This window comes from Colius striatus, chromosome 5 (assembly GCF_028858725.1).
Source record: "Colius striatus isolate bColStr4 chromosome 5, bColStr4.1.hap1, whole genome shotgun sequence".
Taxonomy (NCBI): domain Eukaryota; kingdom Metazoa; phylum Chordata; class Aves; order Coliiformes; family Coliidae; genus Colius; species Colius striatus.
In genome coordinates this window covers 2,072,112-2,096,688 of record NC_084763.1, presented here as the reverse complement: position 1 = coordinate 2,096,688, position 24,577 = coordinate 2,072,112, and the positions used below count along the sequence as shown (strand labels likewise).

The window sequence follows — 24,577 nt, the reverse complement described above, 5'->3', positions numbered from 1 at the left end:
ATACATGCAACTATGTTTATGTGTAAGTATACATACACACATCTTTTTTCTTGTGGCTTTCTTTTCCTATAAATAAGCTTCCAACTGCATCCAAATGGCTTAGAAATATGCTTGATCTGCTGCAAGTAAAAATAGGGACAGCTACAGCTTAAAAGAGAAATATGAGGGATGAGGAATAATGAGGAATAAATGAGAAATATGAGGGATGAGGAATAAGAGAAGTATGAGGGAACTAATGGTGCATATTCAGAAACCCAAAGTACATTTGGGAAGTGCCCATTTGCAATTACAATGTGTATGGTGCACCGTGGGGCACTCACTGTGTTTTTCATCTGTACCTGAGTTTCCCCTTCCTAGATTCATGGACAAAACTCTCCTGTTATGTACTGGAAATTTCAGTGCCCAATATCTGCTCTTGATTGAATCAGGGTAACTAACAACTTCCAGCACTGGACATCAGTCTGCAAGCAAATAATCCAATTACAATCTGGTATGACATTGCAGTGTTGCTGGAAGCCATGCAAGCATGCTAAGTGTAAGGCACAGAGGAGTCAGAAGGAAAAGTACATCATGCAGACAAGTGGTTGCAGAGATGTTGGTGAAAGACAGTGTTCCTCTGCTTAAAAGTTACAGCATTCAGTTGTATTCATGAATTTGAAATACAAACTCATGAAGCACTAAAAATGCCAAGTTCAAGTTCTGACAGAAACAAGCTGGCAAATATGGGAATGGAGCAGGAATGGAATTGTTGATGTAATAGAGTGTAATGGGCCTTCACTACCCAGGAGATAATTCTTTGCAGAGAAAACGATTAAGCTGGTCAAGAATGAATGTGATGTCAGGTGCTTGAAGTGAAATACTTGCAAAGTGTAAATAGCAAAGACTTTTCTTCTGTTTTCCTGCTGCAAAAGCAAAACCTGATAAAAAGCTGACAAGCTTGGGACAAAACCTCAAATGCTTGGAGAGTAATTTGTTTATTTCCATGTTTGCACCTTGAAGCGGTTAATGGATTTTAGGGGGGAACAAAAATGATGTGGGAGTACTTGCACTTCAGGAGAACACTATGAACACCTTACAGATAGTGCTACTATTTGACTGGGTTTTGATGGTTAAAACCCCATCTCTAAATCTGAGGCATTTATTATTAATTATAAGAGGTCAGGTTCTTCTCTGAAGACGAGACAATGCTGTATTAGCTTCCTTTGTCCTGCTGTTGGACAGTGGCAGAGCATGCCTGGTTTTGTTGAGTTGCATGGTGGTATCCAGCTCTCTCACCCAGGGCACATAATTGTCAGATGCTCTAAGATCAGAAGACTCAAATGCATGCCAAGTTTTATGGTTCTTTAAGCTAAATGTCTTTCTAATTTTTACTGCTTAGAGAATCAGTGGGATAGTCTGTAACATCTTGCTGATGGAGAAGCTGATTTTGCATGGTCTGTATTGCCAGTTGCAGTCCTGTGTGGCTGGACACTTCCATCACATACCTTAACAGTTGTGTCTCCTCAAAATACTTCTGAGTTTTAAGGCATTGCTCACATGCACTGGATTGCTCCTGAATGCAATGCAATCTCCATCCCACATCCACTGGTTCTTTTCAACAGACAAGGTCTGATTGATATTCTTTGTCATTCATTCTTGCCCCACTGAAAGTTCTGCTGCAGTTCTTGTGGCTGCATTTAGCCCTTGATCCTGTACTTGATTCTTGTTACAGGAATGAGAAATGGTGTTTGTACGTGCCACGTGGTGTGCAAGTGGTTTGTGAGGCAGGCATGGTGGGAGTTGAAATAGTACATACACATTAAACTTAACTTTGTGTACATTTTCACTGAGAGCATTAAACAGGCATCTGGGGGAAGCAGATACAACTTTTTCCTATAATGACTGTTCAAAGTGATCAGAAAGATCAAAGACCTGAAGGGGAACTTTTTTTTTCCCCCCCTCAGCCTGAGGACTCTGTTTGCAACAGGCTGGAATCAAACTGTATCTTCCAGTTAAACTGTACCCTTTCTATTACTGAGTTAACACTGGAGACATAGCTTCAATCTATAAAACACGACTGAGAAAATAGCAAAGAGCAGAAAACAACCTGGCAGACAGTAGTCAGAAGAAAAGTCAATCAGTTAGAAATAGACTGAGCAGTAGTTTGCAATATTAGACAGCCTGTGACCTTTTAATATCTTTGGCTTGTCATGCCTTGAACAGCTAAAATGAAATGCCATCATATGTTATGGCTTACAGAATACTGCACAGGAATTGATTGGGGGGTTTATGTTGCTTTATTCTTTAAATTCTACATGGAAATATCTTTTTCTCTGGGTTCAGAGTGTAATGTTCAGGTGTGTCTCTGAGTTATTAAAGGCTGCTGCTAAATTACAAGCTTATACAAGCAAGAGAAGAGCAAAAGATAACAACCTAATAAGAATTAGTTCTGATTATTTTAATTTTTGTTATAAATCCCCAGGGCAAGGATGAAGTCATGTCCTGCTCTCCTTTGTTACTCCAGTAAAAACGAGTGAAGATTGAAGTGAAAAGAAAGTAATGGTTAGTTCTGACATATGACACCTTGCACAGGAGTGAGTTTGGAGCAATTTAAGGGTTACCATGTCCCCTTTTAGTCAGTCAGAGGTAATAAGGTGTATCAATAAAGCATTTATCAGATCCCATGACTGAAGCACAAGTTCTGGTCCTATATTCATTTGCTTGATGAATTCCACAAATTACATTTTTGGTGTGTAAGAGTGGAACAGAGAAAAGCATAAATCCAGCCTTCTAAAACTTTATGCAGTTGGGTAGAACTATTTAGGACACTAATAATGAGATATAAGTATTTTATGTGAAGCTGCTTTCTTAATTCATGGGTAATATTCAAAATGTGTGGTGGATCAGTTCTCTGTAGTCTAAATTTCTCTTCAAAAATCCATCCTCTTGAGTAGCTATTTCCAAAGACTCAGTTGGAGAACAAAAGCCTGAACTAGACAAACTGAGAGACTGTGGCTTTTTGTAAAACTAGTCATTGAAGGCCAATTGCAAAGAGCCTTTCAGGCCACCTTTTGCCTTTGCTTGAATTCTTCCTGATACTAAAATGGAAATGGGCCAATATTACTTGGGGTTGCTGCTCCATTGCCTGTAGAAAGAAGAAGAAAGACAGAACTATTAATGATACAGATAGTCCCTCCATCTTAATAACCACAAAGATCTGTTTGAAATAAATGTTGGACTCTGTTTCAGGAACACTAGAAAAATGCAGGTTAAAAACATGTCTATCGTTTATGACACAGAGAGCTCTAAACCAAAGGTAATTAAACTTCTTGCCTCTGTGCTTGATGGGGCATATAAAGGACAGGAGGGTCATTAGGAGCAGTCAACGTGGTTTTACCGAGGAGAAGTCCTGTTTGACCAACTTGAGAGCCTTTTATGAAGATGTCAGCAGGTGGATAGATAGTGGTAGTGCAGTGGATGTGGTTTATCTGGGTTTCAGTCAAGCATTTGACACCGTCTCTTGCAGCAAAACTGAGAAGGTGTGGGCTGGATGGTCAGGTGATGAGGTGGACTGTGAACTGGTTGAAGGGAAAAAGGCAGAGAGTGGTGATCAATGGGGCAGGGTCTGGTTGGAGGCCTGTGTCTAGTGGAGTCCCTGAGGGGTCAGTGCTCAGACTGGTTCTGTTCAATCTGTTCATTAATGACCTTGAAGAGGGAGCAGAGGCACTGGCAGCAAGTTTGCTGAGGATGCTAAACTGGGGGCAGTGACTGACGCCTCAGGGGCTGTGCTGCCATTCAACCAGACCTGGACTGGCTGGAGAGTTGGACAGAGAGAAATCTAATGAAATTCAACAAGGACAAGTTTATAGAGTCTTGCATCTAGGAAGGAACAACCCCATGTACCAGCACAGGCTGGGGAATGAACTCTTAGAGAGTACAGGGGAAAGGCACCTGGGGGTGCTGATGGACAGCAGGATGAGCATCAGCCAGCAACATGCCAATGGCATCCTGGGGTGGATTAGAAGGGCTGTGGGCAGTAGGTGAAGAGAGGTTCTGCTCTGTCCTTGTGAGACCACATCTGGATATTGTGTCCAGTTCTGGGCCCCTCAGTTGCAGAAGCACAGGGAGCTGCTGGAGAGAGTTCAGCACAGAGCCACAGAGGTGATGGAGTGGAGCATCCACTGTGTGCAGAAATGCCATATGGTCACTGTGGGGTTTCTTTAAGCAAAGAGACTTGGGCTGTGTTTAGAGCAAAGGGGTGGGTGCTAGTCCTTAAACCTAATGTACTGAAACATGTTAAAATCACTTGATATCATACTGCCCAGAGCAGTTTCAAAACTTGTTGGAGTGTTACAGCTCTCCTTGAAAAAAGCTTAAACAGCTACAGAGAAAAGGGGTTTCTTTCTCCCTTGTAAAGCTGCTTGCAGCTGCCCACTCACATGTTGAGGTACCTTGTGATGCAGAGTGTTGTCTGGAACTGGAAACACACCTGGGAACCAGAGTTACAAATGGGAAACTGAAAACCCAAGTCCTAGCTACCCTTCTAGATTGGTGGGGAAAATCCTGTCACTGTCAGGAAGATGTCAGCTACACATACAGTAGAAATTGTGTTTAGGAGTATTTTCACCTTCTGAAAAAATGGATCTGTGAGAGGAAGAAAAGTTGTGAATAGGAAAAGAATGTGCAAGTGAAGGTGCAATTCTGCTGCAACGTTCTCTAGTCTGAGGCACATTAAAGTGTAAAATAGTACATGTATGAAAGGCTTCCCAGTACAGCTTCAGCACAGCAGAACAACAGAAGCACCTTTCCTGTTACTTCAATTGAAAATGTTAATCCTTGCCCATGTCAGTGCAGCTTCCATTCATGTCCATGAAGGGATTTCCTCCTGCTCATGCCTACATGTGTCTGTTGATACCACAGCAGTTGTCTCATGCTTGCCAGCTTTCCTGCCCACTGTTGGTGGCTTTTTCTTCCTCTTTATTCCCCAAATATCATCCCAGTGACCACAACCTCATTGTTAACTCTCTGAGGCAGCTCCTTTTTCTTCCTTTGCCTTTAGTCATCCACTTTACCTTCACCAGGAGTCTCACTTCCAAATAATCACCAGCCTTCTCCTTTTTTCTCAAGAGGTCCTTTCATCGATCTGTTCACACCTGTGGATGTCCCTTCTCAACTTTGTGGTCTGGTATCTGGAGTGTAAGGGAGGGGAATGATCCTCTGGGTACAGAATGTATCTAGACTGATCCCTGGACCTTAGTCCTTTATATACATATATATACATATATATATATATATATATATTCTGCTTCATCTAACCTCTGACACACAACATTGACTAATTCATCTGTGATATGGCTAATATCACCTTCCATATTTGCTAATGGATTCCACTCCTAATCCTCCTTTGGAATCCTCTCCTCTTTCTTGTTTCCTCTAGTAGATTTAAACTTCTCATTCTTTGCAAAGTTTTGCCTTTTCACATTTATTCACTCTCCTGCTTTGTTCCGTGCTGCTCTCTGCACAGCGTAGGAATTTTGAGAGCAAGGAATTCCACCTGGTGTGGTCCTCTCATCTCTAGGCATCTTAAAATACATAATCTGAAGGGATATTTTTTTGCTTTTATGATTTATTTTCACTTTCCCAGTGTCTGCTTAGGGCAACAACAGTGTTCATCCTTGTTCCAAACTGGCACGTGAACAAAACCCCGTCCATAGGCGTATCTCAGTGAGTAAGAGAACTGTGGTTTAGTTAACGAGTAATCTTTAAGCCAGTGCATTATTTCTGTACTTGGACATGAAGAATTGTCAGTATTTAATATGAAGTACTTTAAATAATCACAAGAACAACATATAGTTTGGTTTCCAGTAGATCAGGCATTTCTACCCTAGGAAAACAAACTCTTTTTCCAGGTGCCAAGTTCTTTTTTGCTTTTCTCTCTGTGAATGGGAGACCACTTCTGGGAAACAGTTTCTAGTGCATCAAATGTTGAAAACTGCTGGAGTAGGTGTTTGCCCATGAATTAAACATCAAGCAATCTGGTATTTGACAAGTGCTCTGTTTAATTTTCTGGAAGTGTGATCGAAGGTACAGCCAGCGCTCTGACACAAATACGTTTCCTAGTTTCTTGAAGGATTCTGACACAAACCAATCATAAAACTTATTGAATCTCTCCAAAGTGAGATTATGGAATAATTTATCATTTCTCTTTCTTTCTTGTTAAATGCTGTGAGCATCAGGCAGGTGATAATACCTGATAACATCCAGTTGCGTGCTGTTGTTCAAGTCCTCACACAAACAAAGGCTCTGCCTCCGTGAGTTAGGTCTCTGAACCTTGCTAACTCTGAAGTTTCTGTCAGAATTTCACCTCTGCTGCTGGCCAAAAACTTTTTCCCAACATCTACCCTAATTTTAGTGATGAATATTTGATAGCAGTTGCAGATTTTATCACCTTTTCTGTCTCACTAGCATTTACTTTATTGGATGGTTTTATAAACAGGAGTCATACGACTTTTTTTCTCCTTTTTTCCTTTGTATTCTGTGTACCAAATCTATCTGTGCTCCTCTGCTCAGACAGACTTCCTGCCTCCCTGACATGAATATTTACTCCTTTCTGCTGGAGGGAGGAAAAGAAAGTTGCATGCATATATGAAGATCATGCTTGCATTTGGCAATATAGCAGGGACTAGATAACACGTGCCTGTACTGCACAGAGCTGAACAGCTTAATTGTGGCCATAATTAATCAGGTGAAAGATCCATCTATTGTGTCTCCCATGTTGTTAGTAAAGAAATGCCTGGTGAGGCAAAAAAAGAGGAGATTTGTACAAAAGTTCTGTGTAAAGCATTTCAGCCTTCTAATTAGCTTTAGGTCAAAGATTTCTGGGGTCACATGAGGTATTATCTACTTAGTAACCCTCAGTGGCTTCTTTCCTATGTGCTTTCACAGCTTCCATTCTTAATCCCACGCAGGCCTTTAGTATCAACAACTTGTGTGGTAATGAGTTTTATGGGATGCTGCTTTTTTTGCTGAGTTCCATCTCCCCTGATTGTTTTGAAGCTGCCTTTGTTTGATGCCCTGTGTGACTTTACCCAGGAAGACAGTGTGGGAAGTCAATCCCTCTTATGTTCTTGCCACGTCCCTTGTGGTTTTGTAGATCTTCTTCATATTCCAATGAAGTCAATTCCTTCCAGGCTGAAGACTCACAGATTTTATTCAGTCATTCCTCATGCAGGAGATTGATTGCTCACCTCTTTCATATCCTCTTTGAGATGAGGGGACTAGAACTTCACATCGTGTTCGAACTGCAGATGAACCATGGTTCAGAGTGACAGGAGTGACAAAGCTGTATTTCCTCTGCTCCTGTTCTAGCATTTAATTCACTTTTAAACTGCTACTGAGCATTGAGCTGACTGTTTCTTGGAATCACCTATTATAATCCTAAGGTCTCTCTTCTGAATAGTAATGGCTAGCTCAGAGCTCATCATTTTAATGTGAAATTAGGATAGTCTTTTCCCCATGTGACACTTTACATTTATCTACACTTAATTTCAGCCATTGAGGCTCGTAAGACATACTCTGCTGCAGTTCTTCACAGTGCTCTCTCACCCTTGCCACTCATTCTAAATAATTTAGTACCATCAGCAAACTTTCTTTTCTCTCTGCTTATCCTCTTTTGCATGTAGTTTATGGCTTTGCTGAACACTACAGGTATCACCACAACCTCGCTGGCAATTTCCACTGGTAGAACTCAACGTCTTCTGGTACTTCTCTTGTAACCAGCTATTTTAGCATTTGAGTGTAACTGCTTAGTCACCTGCTTTTAGCCTTTGTTGAGAAATAATTTCTCCAGGCTTTTGGGAAGTTTAATTGATTACAGAGACCATATCACCTTTATCCATATGCATGTTTGCTCTTTCAGTGACTCCAGTGGGTTTGTAACGAAGGATTTACTTGTAAAAGCCAAGCTGACTCTTCTCAAGCAGATCATAATTACTCAGGTGTCTGCAGTAATTCTATTCTTTATTCTAGTTTATAAGGCTTTGCCTGACATAAATGACAAGCTTACTGGCCTGTAATTCCCTGGCTCTCTGGAGGAGGATTTTTAACAATTGGCACCCTCCCGTGGTTAGGCACCAAAGCTGTTTTATGTGAGAAGTTATTCACCATTGTTAATAATTCAGCTATTTCATCCTTGATTTGCTTTAGAACCCATGGTGACTACTGTGTGACCTTTGTGATTTGTTACTTTACATTTTGTCTGTTTGTTCCAAAACTGCTTCAAACTGAATCCTTCATAGAATCCCTTAGAAAGAGGAGATGCATGAGGGTAATCACCTCAGTTTCATCCACAGAATACAAAGAACACATTCAGTTTCTCCACCATGGCTTTTCTTTTGTGTTTCACTCATAGCCATTCCCATGCTGGTCCTGCAAAATGTCTTGCAGGCTGTATTCTTCTGGCATGTTTGAAGAAAGATGTATGACTCTTTTTGGTTTGGTGGCTGATAACACAGTCCATGCAGCTCACTTATTACTCACTTTTGCCTGAGATGGTAAGAGAAATTGTCATTTGGCTCTTAAGTGAGGTCCTTTGACTTTGCACTGTTTAGCTGTCTCAAGTTGTGGTGCATCATTGCTCACATCTGATAATTTTTACACGGGGTTTGGACTGGATGATCTTTCGAGGTCCCTCCCAACCCTTAAGATCCTGTGATGAGCACAAACACACCTTACTCTCTCTTTCCAGTCCATAATGAAATAATACAAAATCCAAGCATGATTCTTGAGGAACTCAACCCATAAACTCTCTCTTCTCCCAGTTCCCTTGTCACGTTCCTGTAGCTGCTTCCCAAATCCTACACTATTTGCCATCATCTCAATTACTTATCTCCCATGACTGAGTGGCAAACAACATATGGAAATCTGCCTATACTTCATCTATGTTATTAAAAAACAAAACAACAAAGCAAACACACAAAAATGTAGAAAAGATATGAGATGGGTTAGTTTAACTCTGCTCTTGATGGATTTCAATGTTTATAGAGGTTTATATGTCTGTCTTTTGTTCTTTGCTTCAAATAATGAGTATATGCTGAAAGTCTCTGGTTTTCTGCATGGTTATTTGGCCTTACTTAAATATATAGTTTGCAAGTCCTGATCTTTCCCCATCATTTTGTTCCCCACTCCCTAATGTCCTAATTGTATACATGCATAAACTCCAGCAAAAAGAATTACCATTTAGGGCATCGTTTCCTTGATTCTGGTTTGAGTACACACTGTCTTGTTGCCTAAGACCTGTGCAGCATTGTGCCTTCAGGATTTCACGCTGAACCATTCTTCCCTGTTAGCTGTCTTGTTCTTGCACTCCAAGTGCAATTGTCTGCCTTCAGGAAAAAAAGAGAAAGCCTGGCTATTCATTTTGTTAACCCTTTCTCTACCCCATTATCACAGCATAGTATCTCTACTCCTCTTTTATGTCATCTCATGGTTATGTAGCAAAAGGATCTTAATGTTTAACACCTTTTGCCTAAACAGTCACTGTCTATCTACCTGAACTTTTACTTGCTGATCATCCCTGTGGTTCAGACTGTAAGTTAATAAGAGCTTGACATCATCCATGTAGACCATGATACTTCCTCTGTCCCTAAACTGTGTTCCAGTACACACAAACTGCTGCCTAAGGAGAGTATCACTTGGCATTGATTGAACCACAGGCTAAGAGTAGAGGATTGTTCAGATTTTCATTGACAGGAGAAGTTTTCCTGAAGGTTGGGGTAACTTCTATTTAGGAGAATCCTCGTTACTTCTTTTTTAAAAGATCACAACAAATGCAGTATTATTTTGTTGTCCTTTTTAAAAAGCCAAGTCGAATGGTTACAGTAAAGAAATTGGTGAAAAGACATCATTTTCGCCAGAAAAGACATCATTTCTTCACTATGCAGACAATTGTGGTGGTACATGCAGGACTTCACTTGTAAAAAGCACTACTGTGCATTCCACATTCCACATTCTTACCCCATTGAACAGGCAGTACTGAAATTTTCTGCTGTTTCTGAGGAACATCAACCTGTCACAAACTGGAGACGTAATCAGAGGCAACTTCCTGATTTCTGCTGTTCCCAGGCCTTTGTCAGCAGAAGTCGGCAGAAACATGGACTTACTTGCTGGCTTTATAATTCTAAATGGTCTTTTTTTGGCTGTTCTTTCCTCTTCCCGTCCCCACTTTGTTCTTTTCTCTTGGCACTTGAGAGCTCAATACCACCCGACAGCCCTCGGTGTTTGGCTCTTTGTACAAACCTTTGCTCGTGGATCAGCACACTTGCAGTCTGAGAAGACACATTTGTTTTAAAGTCAGAATTTAGGTAGAAATATAAACAGTGTATAACTTGTAAGATTTCTGAATGGCTGAAATCTCCCCAGAGGAGAAATGCAGCATCCTCACTTGGGCCTGCAACGAGTCGGGTCACTCAGCTTTTTCAAACGCTGTGTCAAGACATAGCTGTGAGAGGCAAGAGCGTAGTTACAGCTTCACACAGCAATTTTCCAGAAGAGCCCTAAGGGTTTAACGCTGCTTTCAGGAATACAGCACTGCATAGCTGTGATTAGAGCCAACTTCTTATATATTCCCATCATTTACTCCTATAGTTCTTTTTCCCTTAACGCAACAAATCCGCGAGATGTCAGCCCTCAGCGTTCTCGTGTACAGATGACGTGCAAAGAAAGCAGAGCTGACTTTCTGGTTGACCTGTTGGAGCAAAAGATAAGGTACTCAGTATTCGTGCTGAGAAGAGTTCTAAAATCCTTCCTCTCAGGAGCACCTCTCCTGGGTGAGCAAACCACCTTCCTGAGCACAGGCAGTGACACAGGCGCTGTAGGGATTCTGCTGAGATACGCTGAGGTTATTTCGAAGTAGAGCCAAAGAATCTGAGCTACTGTTGTAAAATATCAATGAGCATCCAGGAACTTGTTGTATCTATTCCTTAATACCAGCCGTTTATACACTGTCTTGCACTGACACCTAACAGGTAGATTTTTAACGACCAGAACTAACAGGTAGTATAAAGATGCAGTGTGCTTTAAAAAGAGGTTTAGTGGATTAAATGATGGCCAGTAAGAGCTGGGTCTGTGGTGGTTCTGGATTTCATAAATATACAGCTTCAGTAACACTCTTTTATTAAAAAACCCCAATCTATCTCATTCTGTATTATTTGTGTTCATTTTTTACGTGACTTTTTGCCTTTTTCTCTGTCCTGCACCTTTCCATTGATGCAGGTTAACCCTGTGAAGTGCTGGCCTTGCTTTTGGAATACATGGATGGAGTGCAAAGTGCTTTGAGCCACAGTATTTGACTCGATCCTTAAGTGTAAACATGGTAATGAATTTGTCCACCCAGACCAAGTGGACCCCAGCATAAATGTCATCTGATAGGGTTTTGATTTCTTTGTTCCCAAACAACAGTCTTCTGCTGTCACTGAACCCAAAAGGCATAATCTGTGTAACTGAAGGTACCCACATGAATGTGTAGATCAACCTTCCACTCTGTACATTCCCATGGGATGGAATAGCTGGCTCAAATGTGCAAGTAACTGCTAGCAGGTGTGATTGGAACAGGAGAGAGTTGAATGAGTGCCTGCTCGTGGTTCTTTGTTCCTGGATGGGCCTAAACCAGGCCACAGGGGTAGACCTTTATCTAAGCTGCTTCTCTGAAGTAAGTTAGTGGCACTAGAATACAAGGGTAGTATTAATCTCACAGAGATGTTCAGGAACTCGGGGTGCAGTCCCATTTCCCCAGTTTCTGTCCTCAGCACCAGCTGAAGCACAAGCTGTCAGCTCATCTCAGATCTCCTGCACGTTGCTTCACAGCATCTGCTGGGTTCATGGAGCTGTCTTGGTTATTCTAGCACATCTGTCACTAGGCACTTCAATTTAGCACTTAAATTAAGCTCTTGAAATTGAACCCTTTTACCCCAACTCAGGAAAGCATCTCATTCCAAGGTGGTACTTGCATTTTAGCTATTTAACCTAATTCTACTTAAGTGTGTGCATGATGTTAAGGATGTGATTAAGATGTGCTTAATGTTCTGTAATGGATTCATACTTCTTGTACAGATCTGTGTCCTGTTGCTTCTGTTGTCACTTTCTGTGTTTAAGATGAAACCTTTAATGGTAAATGCAGGAGGAGTGCCTCCTCATGTGCAAAGCCCCAACATGATGAGGTGTGCTTAGCAGAATGCTGCTTCAGCCTTGCAAGCTGCAGCATCCCATCCTGGGCAGTCACTTCTGCAGCCTCCTATTCGTCAGCACGAGATGTGAGGGAGATGTACACCCTTCTCTTCTGCACTGACGACCCAGGCTTGATGAATTAGCCTGGTCACTGCAGAAGGGAAGACAAGTAGAGCTGACTGTCCAACTGCAGCCCAAGGGGAGACTTTAGCTCTTCTGTGTCTATTCCTCTATCTTCCCACTTAGCAATATTTGTCTTTCCAGTGTGCCACAAAACACAGATCATGCCAAGACTATGGCAAGCTGCTGGGGAAAGAAGCTGTTGGGATATTTGCCCACCTTCACCCCCTGTCTGGCTTTTACAGGAGCAGTTATTTTCCTGTGTGTTATGACAGTGAGCAAAAGGTAAAGTTTCCTTGAGTGCTGTAATTCCAGTGAGAACATCAATACTTGAGATACACAATGTGAAGCTGTTATGAAGTGCAGCATAGTCATCTGCTGCTTGAGATAGCTAGCAGAAAATAAATTGAATAGTGTCTGTAAACATGTTCTTTAGTTTCCCACTCTACATCTCCTAGGGATGGAGGATGTTCATCCTTTTGCACACATCAATGCAAGTGCAATTCAGCTTAGTCCTGACATACAGTCTAATTGGCTTAAGAATGAAATTTTGGCTTTTGAGTGCTAATTTTCAGGTAATGACTTTCTAATTGATTTTTATGAAGGGCCATTGATTCATTCCCTTCAGTGAAACTCGGTTGGCTTCCCAAGGGAATTTATGAAAAGCTGCTGAAAACAGGGATTTGTCACTGCTGCTTTCTTTCCACCTTGCTTTGCTCTCCATTCTGCCTGACATATATTCTTTTTCTTCTTCCCTACAGCAAGCTTAGAGTAACAAGGCTAAAGAATTGTGTGTATATAGGAGTGTGAAGTAGGCTCTCTGGGAAAAAAAAGCATCTTTATTCAAAGATGGATTGAACTTCTGTGATGTTTTTCCTGAAAACTAGATATTCACCACGTCCTCTGATATATTAACAAAGACAGTTATTTAACATTTGTAGCAGAGTTATTCTGAGCAATCAGTTTGGATCACACAGAGATTATCAGAGCTGATAGTTTACAAAGAGAGGAATGACAGTTTTTAAATGGAAGGATGTGCTGTTGTGTTATCACACTGGATTCACAGCTGAGTTTACAGGAAAAACAGTGAAGACTGCCTGAAAAGTTTTCTGTTCACAGTACAATGCAGTAATCCCAGCTAGATAATAGTGCAGAATGTGAGTGATAACTGGAAACCATTTGGTGATCCTTCTTAAGAAGGGGGTGAAACCTGATGTTTAAGTGAATGAATTCATCAAGAAATAAATGAGAGCCCATGCTGTTGTTTTAGCCTGATTTTACACATCCGGGGGGGAAGAAAGCTCCTGTCTTTGAGAGAAAGCCTGGATAGATTTTGTAAGCTAGGTCATGTTATCATTTTGCAAGCTGTTCCAGGGAAATTACCAGCTTTGCTTAATTATCTAATGCTTTAGATGCTATGGAAGGATAGCCAGTGTTTTCTCATCCCAGTTTGCCAGGCTTTTGCAAAGAATAAGTCACCCATGATCATCGACTGTTCTTTGATGATGTAATTGAGATCCAGTGACTGGATGAACAAACCAGACAAACCCAGGTAGAACTGCTACATTTTACAAATAGTGATTATAAGTAACATAGGGATGTGATAGATTTGATTTTCCATCCCTTTCAGTTTTGAAATCAAGGCCAAATAACCTTATGAATGTGTCACTATAGCTCAGACTGAGAGCTCAAGGCTTGAGGTATTGCCTGGGAGTCAGTCCTGCATGTCTGCTGCACTCCAGACTACATTATCATAGTGTTCCCTTTCTTATTTTTAGCAAGTGAGAGTGTTAAAACAGTGCAGGGCTTGTTCTTGTTAAAGGATCAGCGCATAAATAACAGCTAATTAAGTCTCAGCAAACACTTCAGAGAGAATTATCTCTGCTTTACAGACAGAAGGAGTTGCAGAGACGGTTGGCTTTTGGCCTGAGTAAGTGACAAAACACAATTGCCACCAGTCATTCCAGCCTGCTGGGCTCATACTATTACAGGTATTTGCAGAGCTTTATCAAATGGCTGTAAAGATGTTTCCTGCAGGTACCTCCTGCAATCCTGTAGAGCAGCAGAGTGATGCTGTGGTAGCCTCTTCCTTCTGAAGAACGCCACGTTTGTTCTGAGCGCCTGCAAGCATGTTTTCAAAGTACTCTCAAGCAGTAAAGAAATTAGTCTAGAAGGCAGGGAAAGTGAAAGGTAGGGAGATCTTGGTTCCTTTACACTCCTCCTTCCTGAAAATAACCACAAAGAGTCTTTCTGGTTTGTGTTGTGTTAGCTGTAGAGAAAGAGCTACGCCAAACTAACAAACAGCAACAAGGTCACGGCATCTTCACGATGAAACCTGGTGAAATTAAGAAGACCTGCTTTTACTGGAAAGCAGCACAGTAGGTGTGATGTAGTCTTGGAAAGAAGAATGTGTAAGATTCAGTGTGTCCCTATGAGCCTTTCCTTGACCTATTTGAGCCTCTGCATAGGAGTAGAACCGTGCTCCACTATTTCTGTGCTGCTGCAAATCGTTGTCACGGGTGAGTTATGTAGGACAAATATTGTCCCTTAGAAACAAAGGCACTCTTTCTTTTAATGTCAGAATTGCCACCTTCTGCTTCTACATGAGTAGCAGAACACATTAGCCCATTAATGTCACAGGTGTTGCTCTGCTGATCTCCAACTCTTCCTTTCACTCAGTGGCCATAGAGGCTTTGAGCCCTGCTCTCTGTAACAGACTCGGGAGACTGTGCTGAGGTCACACTGAAGTCTGAGTGTCACTCCTTGCTCAGGGAAGTGTGGCAGCCAAACCCAAATAAGCCAGAACTACCTGAGGCAGGTAAAATTGCCCATGCTGCATGAGGACAAAAAAAGAAGACGACTTGCACACAACCAGTGATCAATTGGCTTTAAATGTTCAAGCCCCTAAGATTTATAACACAGCCTAAAATTAAATGTAGGAGCTCTCTGTTACAGACAAATTAGGCCATTAAATCACTTTACTGTTAGTTTTATGAATTGTTAGGAAAAGAAGTGGGCAGGTGATCACAATTTTGTGACTGTTCAGACAGTTCTTTGCACATCCCTTTAGAAAATACTCTTGTGGCTTTTTGGTATCATTTCAAAAGGCCAAATGGTTAAAACTGCCCTTATTTCCCTGGAAAGATGAGCAGCAATCCGAAGGCCAGGCAGACATCAATGAAGACTGTCACATGCTCTAACTGTGCTTTGGGGAGTTCTGAGTAATATTCTTTCGATCAGTTTGAAAGGATTATTCTAAAGAGTCTTATTCCAGCTGTTCTTCCTGAGACAGGAATTCTGTGTTTGGTGGTGATTTTGGGGAACTCTGCATTTGAAGCCCTTTGAGCCTCATACTGAGCTTTAGAAAGGACACACGTGCTTTTCCTTGATTTTCCCCATATTAATATTTGAGTTAGATTTTTTTGTAGGGATGCTCATAGCCTGGGCTGCAGAGCAAAAGGTTTTAAACCGTGAGCCTTTGTCGAGAAGATCTTGAGTTAAGATAATGGTTTTCAGAGTATGGGTTCTGCCTAGGGCAAATAGGAGAAAAAGGAAGGAAAATGGTTAGAGTTTTCCTGTATCCTGCTTATCCTTGGTAGCTGTATCAGCCTTTGGAGTTCTTCATTTTAGTCCATGCAAAGTATTTTACATTAGTTGTGTTTATTTTCTGTCCTCATGACATTTTCAGAGCACTGCATCTGCAGGCAGAAGCTGAGATGTATTAGTGTTAGATGGCAATAGTACTGATTTGCCTTCCTCTTCCTCAGCCATTGTTTGCTGAATCTGGAATTAATATCATACCTTCATTTTATTCCTTTGACAAACCTTGGCACTTGAAAGCATGCAAAAACAAACCAAAAAGATGCAGCATGATACTAAATGCATCCTTTTCCAGTATCTAGCATTTCAATGCATTTTGTAGTGGTTTAATTTGCCTTAAAACCAGCTGAGTACATGTTCAAAGAAAGCTTATTTTGTTGTTACCCAGGCTTCTCGTTTTTGGGAAGCTCATTTGAGTTGTGAACTACAAGTTCTATTTGCAATCAACTATAATCCCAGCATTAAACAGATAAAGTATACTGGAAGAACACCTAATTATTAATTTTGGTTCTCAAAGTTTGTTTATTGTTATCTCAGTGTACAGCAGGAACTTCAATCTTGAAGCAATTAATACACAATACCGAGACTTTATTCCCCACAGCCTGATTTAGAATTGCATTCTCCTCACAAGCTGTTTCAGATACAGCACATAGTTTGGTTCAGGGTTGTTTCTTGCACACTAATGGTCTAGGCAGAATTGCAGTCATCTGAAAAGTAGTCTTTGGACATTTCTGTCATCTCACAGAGGAATGAAAACTGCTCGTAACCAAGGAAAGAGAAAAATTGACCATCCTCATTTCCACATCACCCAAAAGGAAGGAATATGAAAACAGCAAGTGTGGTAGTTTTGAGTTGTAAATTGAAATCACACATGGAGATTTTTCTCTCATGGGCAGAGAATGTTGTATATATTAATGCACAACTAATTAAGAACTCGAAAGCTTGCTTTCTTTAGCTTCTATGTCTCCACTGAATGTAGGCAGTTCTAAACAGTATTTAAAATAGGTTTGGCCTTAGTACTTTTTCCCATAGGGAATTTGAGTTTCATAATCTGCTGCACTAAGTGCAGGGGTCATGGAATGGCATTGCTGAGTCTGTCCCTGCCTCTCCAAAGTGTGCTTGCACACACCAGCCTCAGCTTCTTGGGTTGCAGAGTTTCACATGAGTAACCCAGAGGAGAGTGGAGCTGTGTAGAAGAGAGACGAGCACCTTTGAGAGGAGGCTGGTGTTCAAGGAGCAAATACTGTTCTGAAAATCACCTCAAGGCTTTTTAAGAAGTGGAAAAATGTGTGAAAATTGTTGACCACTACTAGAGAGGAAAAGAAATCAGGGGCCACGCTGGGTTCCTCAGTGCTTGCGCTTCTCAAGGGGAAAACTCCTATTCTGTGGCCCCAGAGCCAGTGATCAGAGAGCTGTGGCTGTTACTATTGTTAATTTCGTTTGCAAATACGTTCTTCCCTTCGCTTCTCCATCCTGCAGAAGATGTAGCAAAAGTCATTTTTGTCTGTTAATGAATAAAACCTCGCAAGTCCCTGGGAGAAAACCAGTTTGATTCTGTCTCTGTAACCATTTCACAATGGTTTTTTCCCATTCTTTTTCTTTTAACATGTGTCAGTCCCTAGGCAAGTTTTGGAAGTGGTGGAATATATTCTCCATTTTAACTCATTTATATTGTACCCAGGAAAGTTTATGTTTTACTGCATAGCCAGTGAAGAGTGGCAAGCTTTTAATTTACTCCCTATCTTCCAATGTGCTTCACTTACCACAAAAGGCTCAGATTTCTAATTTAGGCATCTATGTGAATACTTGACTACATGCTTAATAAGCATTATTTTTCTTTTACAACCCCATAAAACAAATGAATTTTTACTCTCTGTTTTATTAGAGATGGCAAAAGATGTAGTCAAAGCTACCTAATCATTTTCTATGCCCAGGAAACTATACTGAGTGACACTGAGAAGTGTTTTTCCAGTGTATGTTTCACTTTCTCGTGCAAATAAATGGTCTTAAAGATATTGGTCTTTCATCATGAAACCTAAGTTATCCCTGGAGTGGGTCTGCCCTACGACCTGAAATGCTCAAGAGTTAAAACCTGGTTAGTTTATTCCAAGAGCAAGTTACTGAGCACTCCCCAACGTGCTGAGAAATTTTTACTGATAAAGCAATCAGCTGACCTTGACAACAAAGATGTGACAGTATTCAATAACTGGAAGGTTGTGTTTTCATAAATGAAATCTAAGTGTAAGTGCTGGATCTTGAATCTTGGGAACAAATTGCCAAAGACAAGGAGAGGCTTTTGTTAGCAAAAGTTTCCTAATCCAGGCCCATCTGCTTTTGTTGTTAAATGTTGACATGGTTAAAAATGGAAGAGCCACCCCAAAACCTCAAGGTACTGCAACCTCAGTTGTGAGAGAATCAGGATGGATAATCACAGCTTCCTCTTTGGGTATTGTATGAGTCCCTGGGGAATACACAGCATGTAATTATGGAAGGAGTATCGTAGTGTTATTCAGGAATTCATTAAGACTCTGCAGGCAACAGTTATTTCTGCTAACAGTGGTGACTTTAGAGCTCTAATGTTATGTCATTACTTTTGGTGTGTATTTTAGGTTTGAAAATAATTTCCACCATTTCTTGTCAACCTGAACAAAACCTCCCAGGCTCAGCTTAGTCAAGAAGTCTCTTGTCGTGAAGATGTTCTGCTGACTTTATGAACGTTGGGAGAAGTTTGTCAGGTTGTGTTTGGTGTCAAAAGGGATTTGGGTGTTTGCTGGCGAGCCCTTTGGCACATCCCTGGAATGGTGCCTCACATTTCAGGATGTGACTGCTGCTGCCTTTGTGATGGCATCTGTGATGTCACGTTAAGTAGAATTTAACAGTATCCGTTTCTTTGCATACTTTCCCTCTTGAGTCTAAAGGTTAGGGGAAAAGGGGGGAAACAGAGAAAACCCCAGTCTGTACACACGTGCACTCTTAGATGTCTGTCTTAGAATATCTGTGTAATAAAGTTAACTAAGGATTACTGCTCTGTGCTGGAAAGCAATCATAGAATGGTAGGGTTGGAAGGGACCTTTAGAGCTCATCCAGTCCAACCCCCCTGCAGAAGCAGGGTCACCTAGATCAGGTCACACAGGAACGTGTCCAGTTGGTTTCCCTAGTGAAGTACATGGGTAACTGGGTTTCTACACGTGTAAAGGTACAAAACATTAGTATGTTAGAAGCAGAGAAAAGCAATTCTTTCCAGGGATAGGAGTGTTTGAGCAGGGTGGAGAGGTAGTTCTTTCTTTGGGATTTTTGTCTTTAGGCTTCATTACTCAAAGCAAATTAATCAAGGATCACATCCTACAACAGTACCTGAGGAGGAAAGAGCATTTCCCATGCATTCAGTTAATACTGATCATGTTCTGGAAACAGCAGCTGTGCTGCAGTGGGGATTTGAGGGTTTGATTTGTTTGTTTGTGTGTGTGTGTATGGGGATTTTGTTTGTTGAAACTACAAACATCAATACACCAAGTTAAAACTCAACAACACATTTGAATATGAAACTCATTTACCACTTTTCATTCCCTGTATCTGAAATTTTATCCAGGGTGTTGCATCTTCCTCTATGATTCCTCCAGTTCTTTGTCTTCAAGTTTCGAAAGCTGAACTGGAATCTGGAGGAGTCAGCTGTGAACAGAACGTGGAATTGTCCTTTAAAAATCTCTTGAGAGTTAAAGATTCCTTGAGGCTCCTGTTAAAAGAACAGAAAATAGATGTTCTTGTAGAGGTGATCAGTTTCTTTTTAAGCATAGCAAGGGTTAAGCAGAGTATAAAACGTTGGCATATTTTGTTAGAAAAATCAATAGTGTTCTGTTGCTGAATCATTTCGTTTTGCTTGGAGATGTGAAGGGGTAAAAAGCAACAAATAGAGCTTTTGGCATTATCCTTTGAATATGGTGGTAATTACACGGTATTATACATCTAATTATGATGCATACATGGTTAGAAGATGTTTTTAGCATACAGAGGCAGAATTTGAACCTGAAAGTAAACCTCCTCAAAGATTTTAGGGAGCAGTGTGATCAGGATTATGGCTCTGACCGAAAAAATGCTAGGAAATATTTTGAGCATAGAAAAAAAGATGTACTTGATTAAAAGCCTGATACTGGGTGTTCTTTACTTTGGAGTATGGGATTAGTTTTTCAGGACTTGGTGGTACTACACGTAGAGGTAACTCAGCAGAGATGTGTGGCTGGGGGTAGGCTTTGGAGAACTGTGCTGAAGTTGGGAATTTACTGACATCACTGATAGTAGAATCAAAGTCCTGTGAGCACAGGGATACTTTCAGCACCATTATAAAGGTTCAGGTTACCCACCTGTTGTCAATCCTGAGCTTTTTGGAGCTCTGCTTCATTTTGTAACCCAGGATGCGACTGAGCATTAGTTGGGCTAAAGGAAACAGATGCCTTACTGTGTGAGATGATTACAGAGGGGTTTTTTGCATTGAATATATTTGAGCTGGTTTTGAGGATAGAGTGTGCAAGCTGTAGTGCTACTGGTTGTGCTGCTCAATAGAGAGAACGAAGGAACGGTTCTTCCAGCAGAAAACCACAAGTTCCTCCTATCTGTTGCTCCTCCACACAGCATTAGGACGTGAAAGTACAGGAACATGTTCAAAGTGAGCTAAAGCAGAGCAAACACAAATTTGTTGCTTTCTGACCCTTTTCCCCCATTTATTTGCTATTGTTCTTTCCTTCTGCAACCAGTTTTCTAACCAGCTATCGTTTTCTCCCATTTTTTTTCTCCCCTCTTTCCTCCTTGAAGTTAATCTCACAACATTTTCCTTTACCTAATCCTTTTACTCTTACTGTTTCTGTTTACATCATAGGTCTGGCTTGCATTTTCGTAGGTGTTAAGCAGGGAAGTGTTTCAGCATCAATGAGGATATGAGAGCTTGACTCCAGTTTCTGATGGAGTTAAGGGTTTAGTTTTGAAACCGTTCATGTGGTAAAACACGAACGTGTCTCTGAAACATCTCGATTTCTCCGAATTCTGCCGTGGATTTCGGTCAGCTTGGTGCAGAGCCAGCACCTGGTGTGAATTCCAGCTTGGGACTGCCCTGCTGTGCTGAACACCCTTCCCCAGCAGTGCTGGGTGGGAGCTCCCAGCACCCAGCCTGTGCTGCAGAGCCTCAGCAACTCCGCGGAAGAACGGTTCTCCAGCTTTTCTCTGCTGTGTCTGCAGAGGGCTGACAGCCATAACCAAAGCTGTCAGCTTCTCAAGTTTGTCATCCTTCTAGTTTTTGCAAAGTATTTGTTTGGGAATTCGAGGGACTTTCTATAAAACAAAAACGTTAAGGTTTAGCGAGATCCACACTGAACTCACCTTGGAGTCAAAGCAAACTCAGTTACGTTTCCCCCAGACATCATCTCTCCCTCTGTGGCTGCTTCCATATTCTGTACCACACTTCTGTTAATATGGCTTTGCATACAAATCTCCTTTCTGATTGAGAGCCATTTGTAGAGCTATAATACCACGGAACATAGACTCTGTATTGATTTCACTATTGCTCTGTCAAAATACAGCTAGAAGCTGAGGCTTTTTTCCCATGAATTCAGACCCATAAATTATTCCCTCCTTTGCTTAAAATGCCAATGGCAAAATGTAACTGTCAAGAAGTATAATAGTGAGTGTATAATTAAAGTAATGAAAGAAATTGCTAGTAATTAAAGAAAGTTATGAGGAGAAAAAGAGTTCTTCCTCTTTTAACTGGGAAAGAAGTGTTATCCTACTATTCAGTGCGTATTTTTACATCGCCCTAGAAAGAGGATACTGGAAGCAATTGTAGTGCTTTTCTCTGAATAACTCGTTAATTTGGATGGAGAATTCTTCACCTGGATTAAGTCAGGGGGAAGAATTAATCTTCCTGTTAAGCATATTAGGTTCTCTGGTATATATGTGCTGAGCTTTTGAGGTGAAGTGCAGGGTTTTTATCTGCTTCATTAAGAGCTGAAAGATTGCAAATGTCTCTTTTGTTCTTTTGGTGGAGTATCTGACCAACATTCTTTCACTCGTTGATTAAAGTGTAAAAGCTTCCACTTTTGTTCACTTCACAATGTTTCTGTTCATTCCTTCTTGAGCCTCCTTACTTGAGAGATAATTTTTTAATGCTGAGAAATTCCTTTTAATCCTTTGTTGCAAAGCTGACCAAAGCTCTTTCCCAAAATGAGGCTTTTTGCAGTGTCCTTGCTTTATCCTGGAAGTTGAGTACTGGATGGTGTTGCAAAACTATCCTCTGAACAGGGAATAAACCCCATTTTTGTCACTTTTGCTTAAATGCTGCTATTAAGCTGTATGATACCTTCCTATACTACAATGCTACTAAAAAGATATAGTTCAGCTTTAATATTTAAATCATTGATTAGAATATCATTGTTCTGCAAACAGAGGAAGGAAAATCGAATCTGAATTTTCCCTTATTTTGCTTCCAAAGTGCACCAAACCTTCCACTTCTCATAGGTTCTGTGCTTATGCAAGTAAAATGGCACTGAATGCCACCACTGCCTCTATCTGCAGTACTGTGGCCGAAGCATATTGATAAAGCCAAAGTGCATTTCAAAGATGGTACAACTTTTTGTCTTCTGCTGAAGAAAGCTCCTGTTCCAAAAGCTACTTTGGTTTGGTTGTTTGTTGCTTCTTTCTTTAAAGTTAGTTAAATGCCCCATGAAAATGCATTGTGTGTCCCGTAAGCCTGCCCTGCTAATTTCTGGAGAATACTTGGAGCTGGACAGATTTTGCTCTTCAGACAGTTGCAAAGCTCTTAGTGAGTACTTTTGGCAATTCCATTCATCATTATGTTCAAAAGCAGTGGTTAGAAAGGTTTTGAGGGGCATATTTTCTTGGCTTCATTCTTCTGTGCTGCCCTGCAGAGCGCAGCCTTTGAGCAAAGCGGTTGTGGCTTGCAGCACTCTGGTCTTTTCATTGCAATGTGAGCTGAAACATAAAGAAGCCCACATAAGCTGGTAGAGAAATGACTTGCAGAGCAGAGGATTTAGGAGTGGTGCTGGTGAGGCAGTGCTACCTGTTTTACATATGACTGAGCCATTTTGATCATTTCCCCAGCATGGCTTAAAGAGAGACCATGTTAACCATGAAAAGCAGACATCTGGCCATAATCCTTAAGTGAGTTCATGAGATGAATGGTCTGCAAAACTTTTTGAATTCTTAGAGGTATTTCCAACTTCACTGAAAAATGGTTTTGCAAGGAGGTTCCTTGTTGTGTGTTTCAGGGGTTGGGGGAGTTAAGCCAGATTTGCTTTCTTCTCAAAAGAAAAAATACCTCCTTTTAAAGATGTAGGTCTAAATGACACCTTTAAATCTTAAACTGTTTGTTAACCTTGGCAAACATGTGGCTTTGAAACTTGTATAAACTCAATTTTTAATGAGAACCTGCCTTTCTGAGTCCAAGTGCAAATCTCAGAGAAGGAGATTTCACAGCTATAGTACATAATTCACAGGCTCCTGTAAATTGTTTTTTCAGCCTTGCAGTGATGGATTTTGGCCTGATGTTTGCATTAACCACAGAGCGTGTATTACTGTACCACATTTATCTAAATGAAGGCTGTATTTAAAAGATATTGGTCTGCTGAAGACTAAATGGAATGCATTTTAATAACCTGGGAAACCAATGACAGGCTGCTCAGGCTGCTCTGTTCTCTGTGTGCTGTGCTTATGCATTCAGCAAAGGTTACTGCTTCATATACCCATAGCATGCCTTCAACTCTCACACACCTCCTGGTGTCTTTCTGACAAAGGGCTGGTGCAGCACAAACCAAAGCACAAAGTTTGGAGAGCCACAAAAAATCATTCTCCTTTCGAGAATCAGTTTTCATCAATCCTTTCATCAAATTACATGGAAAATATATATATAAATAGATCAAATATATATAAAAGGATCAAGTACTTTGTTTTCTCCATGAAGTTCTGGGATTCCTGTAATGAGACTTAATGAATAGGCAGCTGTGCAGCAGGATTCTTTGTCTTGATTCAATGTGCTCTTTCCTGTGCTGTTTATTGTCTTCACTTCAGCTCAGGAGACAGAACCTTAATGTCTTTGTAAACACCACTGGAAAGTGCAAGTGCTCCATAGACATTAGTGTACCTCCCAAGCTCAGCTCTGAAATGAGGAGTGCCATCAGCATCATTTAGCACATCAATAGCTGCACTATAGAGTAATTAAGGTGAATGCAACTGTTAGTATATGTCATAATTTTTGGAGTCCACCTCTGAAGAGGAGGCTGAGGGGAGATAGGAGCACTCTCTGCAACTCCCTGACACGAGGTTGTAGTGAGATGAGGATTGATCTCTGCTTCCAAGTAACGAGAAACAGGACATAGGAGATGGCCTTCAAGTTGCCCCAAGTGAGGTTGAGATTGGAGCTGAGGCAGAACTGTTTCCCTGAGAGGGGTGTCAGCCCCTGTGCCAGGCTGCCCAGGGAGCTGGGGGAGTGCCCAGCCCTGGAGGGATCCCAAAGCCATGGAGCTGAGGTGCTGAGGGACAGGGGTTAGTGCTGGGCTGGGCAGGGTGAGGGCAGTGGCTGGACTTGATAAGCTTAAAGGGCTTTTCCAACCAAACAACTCTAATTCTATTGTAGGAAGCAAGTCATTTCAGTGTT

At 41.1% G+C, this 24,577-nt stretch overlaps 1 protein-coding gene across 1 annotated transcript in view; it reads left to right on the top strand.

The window, feature by feature from the left end:
- Window positions 1-24,577, top strand: part of CNTNAP2 (contactin associated protein 2) — a 908,805-nt gene that overhangs the window by 395,218 nt on the left and 489,010 nt on the right. The window lies entirely within an intron of this gene.